We start from the raw sequence: 18,701 nt of genomic DNA on the forward strand, positions 1-18,701 counted from the left end.
TTTCTGTGGTGTTTGAGACAGCCCACCCTTTTCTAGGGGTAGCATTCAGCCCGCATTTGTTCGTTTGTATACATGAGCAACAAGACAGAAAGAGCAATACTGGCCTTTTTGATAATCATCAGATATATTCGGCTTTCACTACACTGCAGCATAATAAATGGCCAGTTATACAAAATTCCAAAAAATGAGCATGTTCAAGTTTTTGTTCGTATTGCTAATAAAGTACTGTATGCAGTTTTATTCATCTATGCAGTACCCTCATATATGTCAATTTAAACAAAATGACATTGTCCTTGAAACTTGTACTTTTCCAAGTTGTCATCACCTGCTAGTTACTGCAGAGGCTAGTGGCTTTCTGTTCTGTTACCTTAATAGTAAAAGAAACATTAGAGTTTGAAAATAGCTGAGCTTGCTGTCTGGAGTCAAGACTATGAAATCAAGGCAAGAAGCTATTTGCTCAAAAATGTTCATGGTTGCTAAAGGTGTTTGTATTATTTCAAGGAGTAGCATGTTTGTCCACACACAGCCCGTTTAATCAGTGGCCCAAAATTAACAGGAATTCCTAAAGCACAATCTTAGATTCCTGTGATAAGCACAAGATAATGATAATTCTTCAAATTATCTGTTTTACCCCACAGTCTTCCAGTAAAATCAGTAGATTACTTAAAGTGAAACAGATAGCTTCAGTTTATTAAAAGTTAAAACTTTTTCAGAGTTCCCATAATTTACACTTGAGCAGTAGTCTGTTTGTCTTAATACACTCTTGCAAGGCAATCTCTTTATTTTTCTGTAAATTTGTGTGGATTTTTGCATTGGGTCACCCCAAATTCACCATCAGATCACATAGCATGTCCATGGCTACAGCCTGCACCAAAAAAAGCACGCACCCACTCTTGCGTGGGGCCGCAATGGCGCAAAAACGTGGTTACAAAGCACAGATCCACATGGATCCTCAGGATTTTTGCATTGAGTCACCCCAAATTCACCATCAGATCACATGTCTGTGGCCACAGCATGAACCACAAAAATCATACATCCACTGTTTCATTCTGAATAATTTTTTTCTTGTTTTCCTCCTCTATAAACTAGGTGCGTCTTAGACCAGTGTTATATGGTCTCGCGGTGCCCATTTGCACTCTCTATATTCTGAACCTTAAAAAAAGAAAAGAAAAATCAAGACCAAGCCCTCGGCTACTGACTTCTAAATCAGATAGGCCTTTTTTTAGTTGAGACCATATAAAAATGTACTTCAAAATGGGTAATGAATGCAAGTTTTACATGCGAATATTCTTTTCCCCCCTTCTCTCTCTGTGTGTTTTCTGTACCAATTGCTTAATTTTACTGTATTTAAAACCGTGTTCCATTGGCCCTTTCCTATCTTCGTATTCCTTTCAGAACAGAGTCTCCGCGAGGTGCTTGTAAAAGCCCTATAGAGTTGGCTTGTAAAGTGTTGGAATAGAATCCTAAAACCTGTTAAGAATTAATAAGTTGGGGGGGGGCAAGGGGGCATGACAGTTAAACTTAAGTACACACTTTTGGGAGAAATGGCTGCTCTTCTGAAAGAAAGTGATGAGAGAAGCAAGCACTTTATAGCGTTGGGTAACTGCCGCATCTTGCCATTTTATTAGATGGTACTTAAAATTATGAAATTAATTGCCCAGAGAGCAAAAAATATAAGGGGGTGAAGCAGTAAACGTGTTTAAAAAGGTTTGGCTATTGCAGTTGACATTTATGTCAGAGGATCTCGAAGGAGTGTTAAAACGTACACGTCCTACTCTTAGAAAAGGCTATCTCTTGTCGCTCTGCTTCATTTGTGGAAAGTTTTAAGAGCAGCTGAGAGAAATTTAATATGAGCAATGATTAGTTATCTTTTGGCGCCCGGACAAGACATCCATTGTGTAGCTGTTCTCTTATTGTGAACTTATGAAAACTACCCTGAATATATTATGTCGCTTGAAAGCAAGGACTAAGCTTGCCTGTGTGTTGTTGCCTTTTTCTTGTCTTCCTTCCTTTATAGTCTCGGGGCCGCACTTTCGTTCCGTTACCTCCAGATGTAAAAAATGGAAGGGTTGAAGACCAAAAAAAAGCATGTTATTTCTATAAGGAGGACAAAAGCTGGCAATAATCTGATAGCAAACGTCCATACATAATGGGAACAAAACTTTCAGGGTCTTGCGGCCTTTTAAGGAGAGAGTTACAGGTCACTTAATTATTAACATTAGTGGACTGAGGTTTGGAAAGGAAGGAGGAAGAGTTTTATCAGTGATTAACACTGGAAGTGGAACGAAATCTAAGGCGTACTAATATTCAATCCAATTTGTAGTATCAGTTGAGCATTCCTAGGGTACCAAATTAATATTGGCACCTGTCTATCTCAAGAGGCAATGGAGTGTGCTTCCTGGGGTGAAGCCAAACTGCTGTGCTAGCAGCACCGAAGTGACCTGTTCGGGGCACAAAACTGGGCAGGGTCTTGGGCTGCCCAGAGGACAAGACCCTCCTCTGGGCTTCGCTGGTATGGTCCAAAGAAAAAGTAGTTTGGCACCAGCATGTCTGCAAGAATTGGCAGAAGGAGGCATACAATATGCCATCCAACTGTCTTAGGGACTCCACTCTGGAGTTGTATCAGGTTTCCTCCTTAGCCTTTTCTTCTCCTGAAGATGTCCTGCAAGGCAGCAGAGGTTTAGGATCAGAGTTTTCCTTCTCCAAGATGGGCTACCTTCCCAGGTTGACAAACCCAACCTGACCCTCACTTCCCTCTACAGCAGCCTTTCTCAACCTTGGGTCCCCAGATGTTGTTGAACTACAATTTCCATCACCCCTAGCTAGCAAGGCCAGAGCTCAGGGATGATGGGAATTGTAGTCCCACAACATCTGGGGACCCACAGGTTGAGAACCGTTGCTCTATAGTATGTGCAAAAACTGCCTCCTTGACCATTGGACCCATTCTTGGTCTCATCCACTCAATCCACCAGAGCCTGTCTTCAACATTCAGGGGAAGTCCCTAAACCACCAAGGGTTTGAGACCCATTATCAGTGTTTGAAATTTGCCAGGAACATTTTGAGTTCAGTGGGACTTCCTCCCAGGTGAGAGTGTATAAGAAATCAGTGGTACACGGCTTAACGCCCATTGATTTTGGTGACTTCAGGCAGTGCTCAGGCAATATGCCTGAACAGAAAATCTCGTGTGTAGAAAGCACAGGGCAGGATGTTGCTTGGCCCTGTGCCTCCTATGTATGCAAAGAGATTTCCTGATGAAGCATAAGGCCTGAACAAGGCTTCCGCCTGGACCCAATCCAGTGAAATGCTGTCAGTGCATTGGGAGCTGCTGTCCTTTGGGTAAACCCTTCTGACACTAGTTCAACCTCAGGTCTCCCTAAAATAACATTTCCTGCTCTATAGTTTTTACAACCACTACAAAGTCTGCTAGTGCACACCTCCCATACAAGTGATTGGGTCAGAATGCAAGCTTTTTATTCCCTTCCCCATCCCGGAATGTATTAATATTATATATACACCCCCCACCCCACCCACATAAATTACACTTTACCTTCTTTAGTAAAAGGAGATGATTCCTCTGGTTTTATTTGGAGTGAGTGTAATCTTTATTGGTGTCAACATTGGCCTGATTAACACACAGTTACACAACTTGTTAGGCAAGTTTGTCCCAGCATTTCTCATTCTCATGACTAATAGAAGCTTGGCAAGGCAGGAAGATTTTTTTCAAAGGGGATCTCTCTGCTTCTAGAATGTGGCTGTCATGTGCTTAGCTTATTAAAAACAATTGAAAGACTTTTCAATTTTTTTATGCAGTAAGTGAATGGTGGAGAGATGATTCTGGACCATTTCTTTGTTTCTGGGCATTACCAAGGGTAAGGTAAAGGTAAAGGGACCCCTGACCGTTAGGTCCAGTCGCAGATGACTCTGGGATTGCGGTGCTCATCTCGCTTTACAGGCCGAGGGAGCTGGCGTACAGCTTCCGGGTCATGTGGCCAACATGACTAAGCCACTTCTGGAGAACCAGAGTAGCGCATGGAAACACCGTTTACCTTCCCGCCGGAGTGGTACCTATTTATCTACTTGCACTTTGATGTGCTTTTGAACTGCTAGCTTGGCAGGAGCAGGGACCGAACAACGGGAATTCACCCCGGAATGGGGATTCAAACCGCCAACCTTCTGATCCTAGGCTCTATGGTTTGGACCACAGCGCCACCTGCGTCCCAGGGGTACTTACCGCATATTGCAACTAATACAGGTGTTCCCTGGTCCAATTTGATGGCATCTACCTTCCGTTCAAATGGGGTGTGATGGGTATGTGGCAACTTGAGTGCATTTGCTTTGGGGGCATGCCGTATTTGATGAATTAATATTCAGTGAGATTGGCTCTAGTAACTTCCTTATTGGGGCTGTGCCAGTTAGGGTACAGATTTTGTGTCTAAATGACTGGCCACAACATACTCCAAACAGTTCTGTTCTTTAAGATCCACAAAGAATTCCCTTTTCATTATTCTGCGAAAGTGACACTTTCATACTGAAAGGGTTTCCCAACTTCATGGTTAATAGTACCTCATGGGGGTGAGGGCAGGGAATTTAAAACCCATCTCCCAGTGCCATGTCTAGGAGCTCCAGGTATGTTTAACCAAAACGAACAAAGATGTTGGGACATCCAGTCACAGACTAGTGTTGCTTCTCGTTTGGCATTTACGTGGAGTGGATACGGAGTTTTAATTTGCTTTATATATCTAAACAATTCAGATTAAAGTTTTCATAATGGAGGTGCATTCACACATTAGTTGTGACATGGAGTCTGACCCAGAATATCTGTGGAAGAATTCTGTGGAGCTTTAAAACTTGCAGTCCTACCAGCGCAGTTGCTACACTAAAATAGAACAATCCAGCCTCTTATCATTATTACACACCTAAAGCATTACCTCTGGTCTAGGTACACTGGATAATATAATTAGTTATTGTTCAAAATTACATACCATAATTAAGAGGCCACACTGTGGGTGTGCTTTTCTAGGTTGTACAAAAAGGACAGGGAGAGGTAGTAGCTGATTGGAGGAGATTCACGGATGGTATTTTGCTCCTTGACAGTCCCATACTCAACAGAGCTCATCTTCTTCTTGTTCTTCAAAAAGCTTTGCTGATTCTGTGATTCACTGCCAATGTGTTTACCTGAGAATAAGCACTTTCTGTTTATACATGTGTGGGTTATTTATCCCCATGTCACTGGAAAATTAAGGCACATTGACCTGCACTCAGAATGTTTGTTGACGGAAGACCTTTGTGTAAATCCGGTAGCTGGGGCAAGTCATGGGTCTTGTTTACTGGCGTTTAAAGTGTCACTGATACAGTAGCTGTCTGCATTAACACCTTGCTTACATGAATTGAGCAGTTTCCCTGAGTTTCTGCACAATCCCGTATACCTACACAATTCAAAAAATTCGCAGTAAGCATACCAGCTTGGTTTGGGCTAGACTATCAGTAGGGCTTGTTCCTAGCAAACTGTTTTTTCATGCTGGAAAAATAATAGTGCGAAACCAAATCGTACGTGTGACATTTCTAAACTACAAAGGGAATTACATTTTATCGCCAAACTTGCTAGGTGCTTGGAGGTGGAGTGCTTAGCAGTTATATAAAATGACTTAAAAGAAAGAAAGAAAAATGCAGTATTTGAAAAGTGATAACCCTGCGTACTAATGTGAGCCACATGGATCCCCCTTGCATTGCTGAGCTGTATATAATTTGTCGATCAAGGAAAACTCTTGGTGCGTTTGGTGAAGTGGGTTCTGGCCTATGAAAGCTTTCGCGTTTGTTCATTTTGTAAAGTTGTCAACAGGCTCTCGGTTTTTATTGCGATACGCAGCGTGAAAATAAGGGAAAGTGTGAGTATTTGGCACACGTCCTAAGTTGTCACTATTAACTTCATCTTTGCTTCCTTTGAAAGCTGGTTTGTTTGCCTCTTATGACAGTACTTTTGTATTCCAGCTATTCTGCAGACAGATAGGAAGGGAAGTATTTCTAAGGTAATCTGAGAGGAAATAACTATGCTAATAGATTTTGTTTCATTAGGGTGAAAAAGTAAAAGACGATGCTTGAAAACTTTGATGTGCATGATTAATAGAAGCAGTGCTATTAAAGTCTACCACACCCACAGGAATATTGGAACCTATTATGCTATGATTATAATACATTAATTTGGCATACACTTTTTACTGGAAAAGTGTAGCTTGCTTCTCGATGGTGTTTTCTGAAATGATGGGCTAGATTAACGAGTGGAATCTGCTGTTAACCACAGTGGGGTTTGTTCAAAATAAATTTAAAATAGGTCTGTGGGAAGCACGAGAGCCTCTGCAGAGCTAAAGGATTTATATAGATTTTAAACCAATTGTGGTTTTAAAAGCAGCACAGTATTTTTATAGCAGGCAGGCATGGCTACTTTAGACTGTGCAGCAGTCCGTACCGTTACTGAAGCTGGTGCGATACCACCTCATTCCTTCACAATATACATTTTTGCTTTAAACAGCATATTCTTCATTAGATGTCTAAAGCAGATGCCTTGAGCTACTGGTGTAAAATCTCCTTGAACTGTTTCTCATTGCATTATGGAAGGAGCGTTTGACTCCAGAGACAGTATGAGTGTTGATTTGTTGCCTCGTCTAAAGTAAGTTCCTTGTGGAGTTTGATGGTTTTTATCAATTTACCCGGAGTTCAGCAGTTTTGCAAGTACCATGTAATGCATAATTACCTCTCTGGTGTTTACTAATGTTAATTGTTAACAGTGAAATCTGATAAGAGTGAGAGATCTGATAAGCAAACTACAGTGCCTATGCCTTAAGGATGGAGTTCAATACTCCTCAAATGCATGCTGGCTCTGCTGTTCCCCTGCTGAAGAGAGAGAGGCTTAGTGGTCATATTAACAAGTTTGCAGGAATCAGGAGGACAATATAGATTACAGAACTTAATTATTTTGATGCTAAGCTTTTATTTTCCTCCACTCCAACCCCCAGCGAACACAAAGAAGACGATCTTTCTTCCTGTGATAGAAAATAGAAAACCACTTTGAGTGGTTTACTTCTTAATTGTTTAAGCAAGAAATTAAGAATAAAAAGGTCCTTTAAAACAGTGTTTGGGAAAAGTGTTCAGGTCTATTCTTGAATGTTGAAAATTTCACTTAAGCAGGTTTTTATTACAGATCACAGTACTGATTATATCAGCTCCCCACCCCCACCCCTGATATTGGCTGTTTAAAATACTTTGCAACTGAGACAGTTGATCTGTTCTGCTTAAAAACTAACGAGCATTTACATACAGGTTGGTTATGTGCTTCTATGTTAAAATTGTTATTATTATATGTTGATATTAAGTAGCATGAATTACTGGGCAAGCAATATTCCGTATTGTTTTCCGTTTTGCTGTTTCCCACACAAGCCCTCTTAACTTCTGAATAATAATAATAATAATAATAATAATAATAATAATAATAATAATTTATACCCTACCTATCTTCCTGGGTTTCCCCAGCCACTCTGGGTGGCTCCCAAAATAATAATAATAATAATAATAATAATAATAATAATAATAATAATAATAATGCTGCAATAAAATAATCAAATATTGAAAACTTCCCTTACTTCTGGTACATGCACTTGATGAAAGCTGAACAGTCTTTCATGTACTTTGTGGTGGTCCATCTTTCTTCTTTACATCTCTCTTCCTTCCACACTACTGTTATGTAGCTATATTTAGGGGTCCCAAAACCACAACAGCACTGACACCTGAAAACTGGGTCTGGTAACTGGCATCTTGCCAATGGCTCTCAGGCAAGATTTGAGGGCCCCAGCACCTCTCACTAAGTGCTGCATGAAAGGAAAGAAACGGAAAGCAGCAACAAGAACAACCTCTCTTATCTCAGTGATGCACTGGTGTCCCTGACTGGCAACCCTTGGATTAGAGGGAAGCAATGTTTTTGGGCCGGTGGGCACATTTTGGATTTTGAGAGAGTGCTGAAGGCACCAGACACAAAATGACTTGGGGGCTGGGCGGCCTGGTATAACACAGAATTGACAGAGTAGAGTTGTACCTTGGTTTTCAAACAGCTTAGTTCTCAAACATTTTGGCTTCCGAACGCCACAAACCCAGAAGTGAGTGTTCTGTTTTGCAAACGTTTTTTGGAAGCCGAACATCCGACGCGGCTTCTGATTGAGTGCAGGAAGCTCCTGCAGCCAATTGGAATCTGTGAATTGGTTTTCAGATGTTTTTGGATTCCGTTCAAAAACCAAGGTACGACTGTACAGTCATAGTGAAGCTTTCCCCATAATTGTATTTCCTTACTAGATAAGGCTTAACTGATTTCTGCCTTCCATAGGCCCAAGAACCTTGTTTTCCCCCCAATATCAACCCTAAAGCAAAGCCTAGGCTGCCATCCTGTACCCACTTAATAGATTAAAAGGTAAAGGGGCCCCTGACCATTAGGTCCAGTCGTGACCGACTCTGGGGTTGCGGCGCTCATCTGACTTTATTGGCCGAGGGAGCCGGCATACAGCTTCCGGGTCATGTGGCCAGCAGGACTAAGCCGCTTCTGGCAAACCAGAGCAGCGCACGGAAACGCCGTTTACCTTCCCGCCAGAGCGGTACCTATTTATCTACTTGCACTTTTGACATATTTTTGAACTGCTAGGTTGGCAGGAGCAGGGACCGAGCAACGGGAGCTCATCCCGTCACCGGGATTCGAACCACCGACCTTCCGATCGGCAAGCCCTAGGCTCTGTGGTTTAACCCACAGCGCCACCCGCGTCCCATACTTAATAGATTAAGCCCTATTAAATCAAAGGAGATGTACTTCTGAGTAGATTGCACTCTGATTTCTAGGGGGAAAGCAATGGCAAACTATAGAGATCCCAAGGACAATAAGACAAGAGCAGGAAAATTGCAGTAAACGGGAGGGATTCCTGTTGCCTCATGCCCAAAAAAACTCATTTATCAGTCACACCTCTGCTTTGGTCTTTGGCCAAAAACACTGACAGGTGGGAGCAGTATGGCTGTCTCATTTCCTAGATCTCGCTTTGAAGGGTTCCTCCATATTTGGCATCATATCTTTCTAAGAGGCCTAGAGACCTACTTTAAAAGCTCACAGTCTAGGGGCACCAACAAAAGCCTTTGTGGGTGCCATGGTGCCCCAGGGGCACCAGGTTGGCAACTCATGATCTAATCTGGCTCCCAGGAAATTTGTTTGCCTCACGTTTTCAACACCCAAATTCAAACCGCAACCTGAGACCATGCAGCCCAACCTGGATTTTTTACTTCAAGTCTGCAATCCAATGTGCACATGCAGGAGTAAAGGTCCCTTTCAACTCAGTAGGACCTGCTTCCGAGTAAGCTCACCTGGGGATTGTGCTGCATATTATCTTAGCGTCATGTGGGCAACTCACAAAGTGTAAACCTCACGCTCAGCAGACTGTCTTGGAGCTGTGCCACGTTTTTCGGATAGCTTTTTACCTGGTGACATAGGGAATAACATAGCCACATTTTTCATGCTATCTCTTGCAATAAAAGCATGCGTATATTTGCAGTTCTTCCTGTGCTCAGTGAGCATCGTTTCAACCTTTCAACGCACATTTTTAAATTTTGTTTTCTACCTGTCTGTTATTTTTATGATTTATCCGTTTGCTAAGGGACACCAGGTGAAATGTGGAATAAGGCAAAATACCGATGTTTTTGTAAACTTGTAGGGGAAGTTAGAATCTTAAATAGATGGGAGAGGTTGGCGAATCCACCACCACATCTTTCACAAGAAGCCTCACTGATCTTTGAGGCCTGTGAGCTTCTTCGGGTCTGGGAAATGGGGAGAAAAACCGAGTGTCCCTCTCTTCCCACCCCACTTTGGTGTGTGTTTGTAGCTCTGTTGCTTCAATGGTCAAGGAGAGGGAGTTTCTTGCTGCAGAAGCTTGTGGGAAGCACGAATTCATAGCTCTGCTCAGGGAGAGAGCCTGCCTGGGTTGGGGCATTGCTAAGTTGCTCAAAAGCCACAGAGTGTCTCTTGGCACAAGAGCAGGGGTCAGCAAACTTTTTCAGCAGGGGACCGGTCCACTGTCGCTCAAACCTTGTGGGGGGCCGGACTAGATTTTGAAAAAAAAATATGAACGAATTCCTATGCCCCACAAATAACCCAGAGATACATTTTAATTAAAAGCACACATTCTACTCATGTAAAAACACCAGGCAGGCCCCACAAATAACCCAGAGGTGCATTTTAAATAAAAGGACACATTCTACTCATGTAAAAACACGCTGGTTCCCTGACCGTCCATGGGCCAGATTTAGAAGGCGGTGGGGCCGGATCCGGCCCCCAGGCCTTAGTTTGCCTACCCATGGTCAAGAGTGTGAGAGACAAAGAGGGAGGGAGGGGGCTGCTCTAAGTGGGGGGGAAATGTGGGGGTGGAGACGGTTTTCAAGACCACTGGTTGGTTATTTAATCAGTTACAGTATTTAATAGGTTTGAATGTCTTGCATATGTTTTACATGGTTAATTTGAAAATTTTTAAATTTTGCCATTGCAGTTATTCTTGTTTACCAAACAACAGAATTGTTAATTTGTTGCCTATTGGACCAGTTTATGTGAATTTTTTAATTGTTGTTTTTCCTCTGTTTATTTTTATTACTTTGTCCCTTGTTGTGGGATTGAAAATATTCAACAAGGTAGAAATGCTGTTTAAAAAATGTGGGAAATTATTCCATTGCTGTTTCAAGAGTAGGCTTTGCATGTTGATGCAAACGTGATAACTTATGGGATGTATGCTATAATTGTGGATTTTTTAAAAAAAACAACATTTTTTTGTAAGGTGAAGCACTGTTGCTTATATATTGAATAAGCTTCTGGAATTGAATAGGACAAGCTGGGGAATTAGGGGCCCCTTGCGGAATAGAACTGCTTGATTTTATTTTCTATTTCAAAGCCAATACTAAATGGATTAATTTCTCCTGAACCATTTTTACCAGGGCTTGCTTCTAAATTGAAGTGATTATTGCTGGACTAAGTAGAGGGTTCAGTACACTCTTGAGAATAACTTAGCCATCCTTCTGACCTCACCCAGAAAAAAGGCTGTGTATTTTGTAAGCCTTTAAGTATGATGTAGAAATTGAACTATTTTATTTTTTTTAAATCGCTGTGCCATTGAATTGGCCTTTTCACAAAAGTATTTTGCTTTTTAATCTGTTTGCGCCTCAAAAAGCATGCTGCTTATAACCAAAGGAAAAATATTCTCAATTACAGTTCAATTTGTGTGAGTGCTATTGCATATAATAATGTAATTCTAGTATTTATATAGCAGCCTGACTACATTGTCAGACTGCTTCACATAGCTTAGCTCAGTAATCCCTACAACAGCCTAAAAAGGTAGGCCAGTATCAGTGATGATGATGATGAATTAAATTTATAATTCATCAAAAGATCTCAGGGCCGTTCACATATCACTGTTTAGCTTTCTCTCTGCTCTGCTCTGGCCCATAATGGCATGTCTTAGACCATCCGTTAAATTCATTGCTGAGGTGACATTTGAATTGGGTGCTTTGGCTCTTAGTCTATGCTCTTAACAGCCAAACTAATTTGCTCTCTAGTCTTCAGCTGCTGCCTTGTGAATATCAAGCTGCTCTCAAGTAATTGCTCAATTGTGTGTGCGCTTTTTTTTTTTTTAATGTTCTAAAGTATATTTATACCCTGCCACATAACCCAAGTGGTCCTCTAAGGGCAATAGTAATTCAGTAACACGTACGACTAACCACGGAAAAACACAGGCGCATAGCAGATTCACATGCGCTCCCGAGTGCTTTATCTGCCAAGGGGAAACCAGCTGGTATTAGTACGAATAATTCCTTATAATAGATGAGCCTGGTGTAATATCCAGTTTCGTTCCCTCTCCATCTTCACTTCAATCCCTAAACCCTTTGTAGACACTATATAAAGAACTGATTATTCTACTACAGTAATAAGACAGACGAGGCCTCACTGTATTATAATCATGTATCTTAATTTCTGGAAATATTTGCTGTCGTGCGCCAAACATGGAACGTGTAAGTGTGAGAGAGATGTGGTCTAGTGTGCACAACAACTGCTTGAAAATAGCTTAGATCTTATTTCAGTGCTTGTTTATAGAGTTGAAGTCCACGCCCTTCATTGTCTTTTAATTTACTTTTAATCGGTTTGCTCCTTCCACAAAGGGAAGTGTGGTCTCTGACTCAGCAGAGGCTCTTGCTCTTTGAGAGAAAGGCAAAGGAACAGATTTTTAGTGATTGCACCCCCACCCCACCCCAAAAAGCCCCCTGTACTACCTACTGGAGGGTCTAACCTCAGAGCAGGTTTTTTTTAGGGTGGGAATAGAGAACTGTAGTGGGAAAGAGGAAAATCTCCTCCTCTCCCTCCTACCTATGGGAGCATCCATTCGATTTCCATTACACTACAGTATAGACAATTCTGAATCCAGTCAAGGTTGTCTTCTCTTTTACATTGATTGAGAATTCAGAGAGGTTTCTTTACAGTGCAAACATATACTTTCTCCCACCCCCCATTCTCCCTTCCATTGTATTGCCAGGAAGCTTGGAATTCGGAAGTATTTACTCTTTATAATGACTTGGCTGTATCAATATTTTTGAAAGCCATTGTAGTCTAAATAATGCTTTAAGATAGTGTAAATATACAAATATATAGTCCATTTTATAGATTAGATAACTGCATTGGCAGATTCAATCTGTCATGCCTCCTTTTGCATTTGCAACCCGGCGAGTGTGTGGTGCAATATGGTATATCCATTTACCTGTCTTCTCTGCTTCATCTTTAAGCATTTTAGCTGCTAAAACACTAATTGGCTAGTAGTTTCCATCAGAAATCTAGCTGCACGCTCATGCTATTTTCAGTGTGTGTGTGTGTGTGGCATTTGCTCCTTGATTAACACAGAGGGGCTACTTCACTGACCTTGTGCTCTCAATGTCCGGTAAAATAAGCCCAGAAGTTGTTCCTCTACAGGCATCCTCAAACTCTGCCCTCCAGATGTTTTGGGACTACAACTCCCATCATGCCTCGCTAACAGGACCAGTGGTTAGGGATGATGGGAGTTGTAGTCCCAAAACATCTGGAGGGCCGAGTTTGAGGGTGCCTGCTGTATAGGCATCGAGATCTCATTCCTTTCTGATGTCATAAAATCAGCCTAGAACAAATTTCTGTCGAGTGGGTGGACAACTGCTGTATATTTGACTAATTTTAATAATAGCTTAAGACCTACTTCCACTCTACGTTAAAGTCAGAAAATAGAAAGCCTCTTCCCCCAATCTTTGTCACCTCCCCCATGCTTCTTCAAGACATTTCTTCCCTAGACAGTTCATCAATTTAGTTTCATCTTGGCACTGAAGAACAGCATGGATCTGTGTGTAATGGAAGTGGACAAACATTGCTCTATTCCATGTTTTGCTTGTCGCTTGATTGATTGGCATGTTTCTCCTGGGCTGCCGGAGCACAGCAGTCTAAAGGTGTTTGGGTGTTGTTTTTCCAAGAGGGTTTTGGGGGGGGCAGGGGGTTGCCCCCTTGATTTTCTACACTTAGCCTAAAATTAAGACTGATCAAAAAGAACAAAATCCTATCAGTGTTTAATTACTGTTTTCAAGCAAGGTGTTTTGCAATTAATGGCCATAAGGCATCATTTTGACGCATCCAGGCTGGTCAGGTTCTTTATCGTAACTTCATGAGGTTTTGGCTGTGAAACACTGTAGAATCAAAACAGACGTAAAACACACAACGCTGAACTCCTTGAAAAGGCTGGCAAATTGTGGCTCAGAGCTTGCCAGCGCAAAACCTGTTGTGGAAGAAGAGTTAGGAGAAGAACAACCGGAAACTGGTTCCTCCTCCTCACGTATGTACAGGAATAGGCTTCGTGCCAGCTCAGATTTCTTGATTTGTGAAATCTAAGGTGGGAGGTAGACAGCAAGACCTCTCACAGGCACCTCTCTGTTGTTCCTAAACCCAGGTCTGCTGAAAGTCTGCCCGTACGTCTCAAACAAGTGTCAGCTCTCAAGGCTGTGATCCTTGGAGATAGGGAAGGCAACCATTCAGGTACCTCCATCATCCAGACCTCCTGAGAACCTTTCCCTGAGCTCTTTTTGATTGTAAGGGCTTCTTTTGTGGTTTGATTTTAAATGCTCGTAGCTACGTCCAGAGCCAGTTTTCAGCTGAAGAGCAGAAGAAGATTACAATACAGTGGTACCTTGGTTTGCATACGTTCTGGTTTGCTTACGTTTTGGACTACAAAACGTGAAACCTGGAAGTACAACCCTTTTTTTTTTTTTTTGGATTACGAACAAAAAAATTTTGGAGGCCCCATTGGCGAAAGTGCGCCTTGGGTTACAACCTGTTTTGGTTTACAAACGGACCTCCGGAACGGATTATGGTTGTAAACCAAGGTACCACTGTACAATCAGGAATATCTGTATTTGTACTCGGGGAGGGGGCCATGCATCTTGTCAAGGTTTTCTGGCTTCCAATGATAGTCATGTTGCGAGTTGCATAGAAGATGCAAATCGTAGGGGTGGTTTCTTGTATGTACTCACGGAAGTTAACAGTGAATGTGGTTTGGCCAAAAATTATATGAAAAATATTGCATAAATATGTAGTTCACTTTTATCAAGGCCACATAGCCACCCCCCTCATTCAGGAATGGTAATGATCCGGAATAAAGCACATGACATTCATGCTCAGGTGTTATTTATACCTAATATGCACTAAGTGGTTGTTTGTCATAGCTAAACACAGGCTCACATATATTGTGCCTTGAATATGATTCTTCATACAAAGGCAAGGTGTAAATTCCAGAATAAATAAATCTGAAATATTCCCTCCTCCCCCACGAAAAGTCACAAGCTCTATCGAGAATATTTGACAGCTGCCGTAAAGTACAATGAACGTTAGCTTTCTTTTTTTGGCTTTAATACTTTAGTTTTCTCTAAGTTGGCCATGTGTTTGACAGCTTGATAGAAATGTGATAGCATGGCACATTCAGCTTAACTTGAGTGTAATGACTGAAGCTCCTAAAGGTATAATTTTGTATTCATGTGTCTACATAATCTCATGTGAAATGGATTATCTGCATGGATTTACCAGAATATCTGTAATGCCTCACCTACGGTGTCATTTTAATGTGTCTGATACAGATAGCCTGGTGACACTCAGCAGAAATACTATTGCTTTTTTCAATAAAGCAGCTATTTCATTCAAGGGTGAGCTGCCTTTGGCCCGAGTACCATGGGCAGGCTAATTCCATGCAGGTGCTGGGGGAGAAAGAGAGGGGCAGAGAGAGAAAGTGGGGTTCTCCTCCCACTTTTGGCTTCAGCCCTGGAAATCTCCAACATGTGGCCCCCAATTCTGTAGCCCGCAACAGGAAAAAAGTTTCCTCACCTATGCTATCAAAGGGTTTGTAACAAAAAAAGTTAAATGCCTTGGTAGCTTTTAATGTGAATATTAGTGGTTCTACATGGTATGCCCATATATACATATCCCTATTCCATTCTTTTCATTTTAAGTCATAAATTTTATGTGGACGAAGACTCTTGCTCATTGCTCATTTTGATGAGAAATAGTTTGTTTTTTGTAATTCTTTCAGCATGCAGAGTATTTTTAATGCTCTGCTACATAGATAGCCCATACTCCCATTTGCAACTGAAGATCTTTCATCAAAATATACCTGCTAAATGTGTAGTTGATTATGGATTTGAACTCTGAATTCTCAGTTTCTTTTCGTTGTCTGATTTGATTTTAACGTGCTGTGGAGAGGTAATATAGTATTCCAAATGTGGATATTCATTTGGTATTGTCATAACTCTATGTTTGTAAAATCAAATTAAAAATATTACTACACACACACACCTTTTTATGGCTACAGTGGATCTCCCGCTTTTTGGATATGGAACAGGCATGCACGATCGACTCTGATTTGGATGTGAGAGATTATTGACCATATTTATTGCAGTAACATTATTCAGTTGGGAATGCTTTGCTTTTGGCAACTAGAAACTGTCTAAAACAGGTCCACAGAAAAGTGACAGCATTTGGGGGGGGGGTAGCCAAGTTCCCTTGTGCATTAAGAGTCCTTGTTGACAACCCCAGCTTTCATGTAGCTGCACTGGATTGGTATTAATGAATCGCAAATACTTGTTCCGCACTGTAGTTCCATCGGGAGATAGTTCCCTAATTCAGTTTGAGGCAATGGTAGTAGTATTCAGCAGCATCCCATTTACACGATTCCTTGGACTGTTGGCTAAGGGTACTCAAGAGAGCTGTTTCTCAACAAGTTTACACAGCTAGCCCTGGTGTCTGTCAAGGCTGATCGTGCAAGTAAAGTAATGTTTACAGCCCATTACATCTCCAGTAACTTCCAAGAGTATATAGATCTGGAACAAGACGCAGAGAAATAATTAACGGAGAGATGCGGAGTATCATGAGTCTTTGGGGTACTTGGGAAAAGGACTGTTGATGTTCCAAACTTGATTTCACTGTGAAGTTTTCAAGAGAGGGGAGGCTGTTGAAAGTAAAGCACAGTGGATACTCGGGTTGCGAATGTGATCCATGCAGGAGGCACATTTGCAACCCGCAGTGCTGTGTCTGCGCACACGCGGGTCGCAATTCAGTGCTTCTGCACATGCGCAAAGCGTGATTTAGTGTTTCTATGCATGCACAAGCGCCGAAACCCAGAAGTAATCTGTTCTGGTACTTCCAGGTTTGGCGCAGTGCGCAACCCAAAAACGTGCAGCCTGAGGCGTCTGTAACCCAAGGTATCACTATATCTTAGCTGTTGTGCTCCATTTCAGAAATGTATGTTCAGCCTGTAAGTTGGTGTTTCTGCATTGCAGCTCTCCTCATACTTCCTCTATAAAGTACTCTTGGTCCATAGTCAAGTCTGAAAGGCTCCCTGGTCCTGAATGGGGTAACTGTGCCCCTGAAGGACCAGGTGTGCAGCCTGGGAGTCATTTTGGACTCACAGCTGTCCATGGAAGTGCAGGTCAAATCTGTGTCCAGGGCAGCTGTCTACCTCCTCCATCTGGGACGCAGGCTGAGACCCTACCTGCCCACAGACTGTCTCGCCAGAGTGGTGCATGCTCTAGTTATCTCCCGCTTGGACTACTGCAATGCGCTCTACATGGGGCTACCTTTGAAGGTGACCCAGAAACTACAACTAATCCCGAATGCAGCAGCTAGACTGGTGACTGGGAGTGGCCCCCAAGACCACATAACAACAGTCCTGAAAGACCTACATTGGCTCCCAGTATGTTTCCAAGCACAATCCAAAGTGTTGGTGCTGACCTTTAAAGCCCTAAATGGCCTCAGCCCAGTATACCTGAAGGAGTGTCTCCACCGCCATCATTCAGCCTGGACACTGAGGTCCAGCTCCGAGGGCCTTCTGGGGGTTCCCTCACTGCGAGAAGCAAAGCTACAGGAAACCAGGCAGAGAGCCTTCTCGGTAGTGGCGCCCGCCTGTGTGGAACGCCCTCCCATCAGATGTCAAGGATATAAACAACTATCTGACTTTTAGAAGACATCTGAAGGCAGCCCTGTTTAGTGAAGTTTTTAACGTTTGATGTTTTATTGTATTTTTAATACTTTGTTGGAAGCCGCCCAGAGTGACTGGGGAAACCCAGCCAGATGGGCTGGGTATAAATCAATGATTTTGATGATGAAGGTGCATGAAGCACCAATATTGCTTGGTTTGGTCAGTGCTTACTCAGAAACCCCATGCATGCCTCCCTGAGTTCCATCATGCTACATAGGAAAGAATTGCAACCAATCAACAATTTGTTGTTGTTACTTGGCCTCTGTCTTCCTGTGCCAATGACAAGGGATGGCAGTGTCTTTATGTGATGGGAGGAAATCCAGAATGTGAATTCCCATCGTTATTACATCCCTTGCTGGGAAAAGCTTCGCTCACTAATTTACCGCTTCAAATGCCTAAAAATTTATCAGCTTGCATCTTAATTCAGCGAACCCATTAGCATGGATTCCGATTTTAAGCCTATCCTGAGGAATGGGTGTATTTAATTTTTTAAAAATTGTATACTCGTTAATTTATTTGGTATATATGTGAAAGGCAATTCATAAATTCAGCGGCAACAACGATAACTTTCTAGGATAGTATGTACTCAGCGGAAGCAAAATTGCCAAGCCTCCTATTTGCTCTTTAGGTAGTGTTTTAATTTCTTAAGAGGTTTAGGATCTGGCAGTTAGTAGGTTTGGGTTTTTTGTTTGTTTTCTTCACTGTTCTGTTATTTATTGGCTTGGGAAAAATCGTATTGGGTGTTCATTTTTGTTCTCTCGGGGAAAATAGAGAAGTTTTGTTGTTTTATATTATCTGTTCACATAGAAAGTAATAGTTCTCTATCCCATAAAGCAAAACTTCTGAAAATTGTATGTTTTACTGATGGTGTGTGCTGCTGAATACTTAAATCATTTGTCCCTGAGCCTTTTACTTACTTTGAAGGAGGAGTCATGAGCCTAAGGGGGGGCAGCTGCCTCCCCCAAATTAAGTCAATAAATAAGAATACTTAACTAACAGCTTGGTTCTGCCCCCCACCAACATAAATCCTGACTACGCCCATGGGTGCAGCAATATTTTCCTGCTCTTCCATCCTCAACATCACCACAGCTAAAATCTGCTTTGATGAAATCTTCC

The 18,701-nt window shown here is 42.0% G+C and overlaps 1 protein-coding gene across 1 annotated transcript in view; it reads left to right on the forward strand.

The window, feature by feature from the left end:
* The window catches only part of LOC128424127 (ubiquitin-conjugating enzyme E2 E1), a 56,652-nt gene that overhangs the window by 25,448 nt on the left and 12,503 nt on the right, over positions 1 to 18,701 (forward strand). The window lies entirely within an intron of this gene.

Source organism: Podarcis raffonei, chromosome 12 (assembly GCF_027172205.1).
Source record: "Podarcis raffonei isolate rPodRaf1 chromosome 12, rPodRaf1.pri, whole genome shotgun sequence".
NCBI lineage: Eukaryota > Metazoa > Chordata > Lepidosauria > Squamata > Lacertidae > Podarcis > Podarcis raffonei.